This window comes from Schistocerca piceifrons, chromosome 3 (assembly GCF_021461385.2).
Source record: "Schistocerca piceifrons isolate TAMUIC-IGC-003096 chromosome 3, iqSchPice1.1, whole genome shotgun sequence".
NCBI lineage: Eukaryota > Metazoa > Arthropoda > Insecta > Orthoptera > Acrididae > Schistocerca > Schistocerca piceifrons.
The window spans coordinates 938741781-938744219 of record NC_060140.1 but is presented as its reverse complement, the minus strand read 5'-3'; positions in this window follow the sequence as shown (position 1 = coordinate 938744219).

Here is a 2439-nt window from a genome sequence, read left to right as displayed (position 1 = left end):
GGATTTAGGCTGCAGTAGGTACTTGGAGATGAAGAAGCTTGCACAGGATAGAGTAGCATGGAGAGCTGCATCAAACCAGTCTCAGGACTGAAGACCACAACAACAACAACAAATATTCATGCTACTTATGAACCTTAATAAACGATATTAAATATTATTCAATCATTTTCAAAATTGGTACACTAGTTTTTGTTATTCAGGAGAAGATTGTATAATATTTTCAGCATTGTATCTATCATAGTTTCGGAGATTACTTAGAAAGTCAAAAACTGACACTTAGGAAATTAAATTAAGCTAGGAACTGTAACAGTTTATTTTTTGGTATAATTTGAAACCATAAACAGAACTCTCAGTGTGCAGAATTACACTGCTGGCCATTAAAATTGCTACACCAAGAAGAATTGCGGATGATAAACGGGTATTCATTGGACAAATATATTATACTAGAACTGACATGTGATTACATTTTCACGCAATTTGGGTGCATAGATCCTGAGAAATCATTACCCAGAACAGCCACCTCTGGCCGTAATAACGGCCTTCATACGCCTGGGCATTGAGTCAAACAGGGATGGATCTCGTGTAGAGGTACATTTGCCCATGCAGCTTCAACACGATACCACAGTCTATCAAGAGTAATGACTGGCGTATTGTGACGAGCCAGTTGCTCGGCCACCATTGACACAGACGTTTTCAATTGGTGAGAGATCTGGAGAATGTGCTGGCCAGGGCATCAGTCGAACATTTTCTGTATCTAGAAAGGCCCGTACAAGACCTGCAACATGCGGTCGTGCATTATCCTGCTGAAATGTAGGGTTTCGCAGGGATCGAGTGAGGGAAGAGCCACGAGTCGTAACACATCTGAAATGTAACGTCCACTGTTCAAAGTGCCGTCAGTGCGAACGAGAGGTGACCGAGATGTGTAACCAATGGCACCCCATACCATCACGCCGGGTGATACGCCAGTATGGCGATGACAAATACACGCTTCCAACGTGCGTTCACCGCGATGTCACAACCACGGATGCGACCATCATGATGCTGTAAACAGAACCTGGATTCATCCGACAAAATGACGTTTTGCCATTCGTGCACCAGGTTCGTCGTTGAGTACACCATCGCAGGCGCTCCTGTCTGTGATGCAGCGTCAAGGGTAAACGCAGCCGTGGTCTCCGAGCTGATAGTCCATGCTGCTGCAAACGTCGTCGAACTGTTCGTGCAGATGGTTGTTGTCTTGCAAACGTCCCCATCTATTGACTCAGGGATCGAGACCTGGATAAGGTGCCTGTCATCTCGCCTGCTAGTGATACGAGGCCGTTGGGATCCAGCACGGCGTTCCATATTACCCTCCTGAACCCACCGATTCCATATTCTGCTAACAGTCATTGGATGTCGACCAATGCGAGCAGCAATGGCGCGATACGATAAACCGCAATCGCGATAGGCTACAATCCGACGTCGATCAAAGTCGGAAACGTGATGGTACGAATTTCTACTCCTTACACGAGGCATCACAACAACGTTTCACCAGGTAACGCCGGTCAACTGCTGTTTGTGTATGAGAAATCGGTTGGAAACTTTCCTCATGTCAGCACGTTCTAGGTGTCGCCACCGGCGCCAACCTTGTGTGAATGCTCTGAAAAGCTAATCATTTGCATATCACAGCATCTTCTTCCTGTCGGTTAAATTTCGCGTCTGTAGCACGTCATCTTCGTGGTGTAGCAATTTTAATGGCCAGTAGTGTATTAAATAAATGTAAATGTCGCGTGATCTGGCACCACTTCGGTGACTTGCGCGTCGATGATGATCAAATGATGATGAATAGGACAACGCAGCAACCAGTCCCTGGGCGGAGAAAATCTCCGACCCAGCTGGGAATCGAACGCGGGGCCTTAGGACTGACATTCTGTCGCCCTGACCACTCAGCTAACGGGGGCTGGCGGAATACCGTATTGAGATGTGATAAAGCTCCACACCCAGGCCAGACTGTTTATTTACAGAGGATAGGCAAAATAATGTGAACAGTGGTAGCAATGGGATGGTTGTGTCTGACGATCAGCAATACAGGTAAGGCACGTGTCGCGCTGGACTGCGCATGGTTAATACTGACTAGACATCGGTGCAGGTTGTTTATGAGTAGTGCATACTTCGTATTTGCAAGTTCCAAAGATTCATATAGTGTGTGGGGGGAGGGGTGGGCATTAGCTGGTGCATCAGTAACCAAGACAGCTAACTTATTGAATGTTTCAATAGGAACTGTTTCAATAGCCATGACAGCCTACACAAAATATGGAAAGACATCGTCGTGTAAACGTAAGAGTGGGCGCAAATCAAAACTAAATGACAGAGACCGTCGTACGCCAACACGAATTGTGTCAAATCAGCACGAAACTATGTTGGCTAAAGTGACAGCAGAGCTCAACAGCCATCTTCAAGACC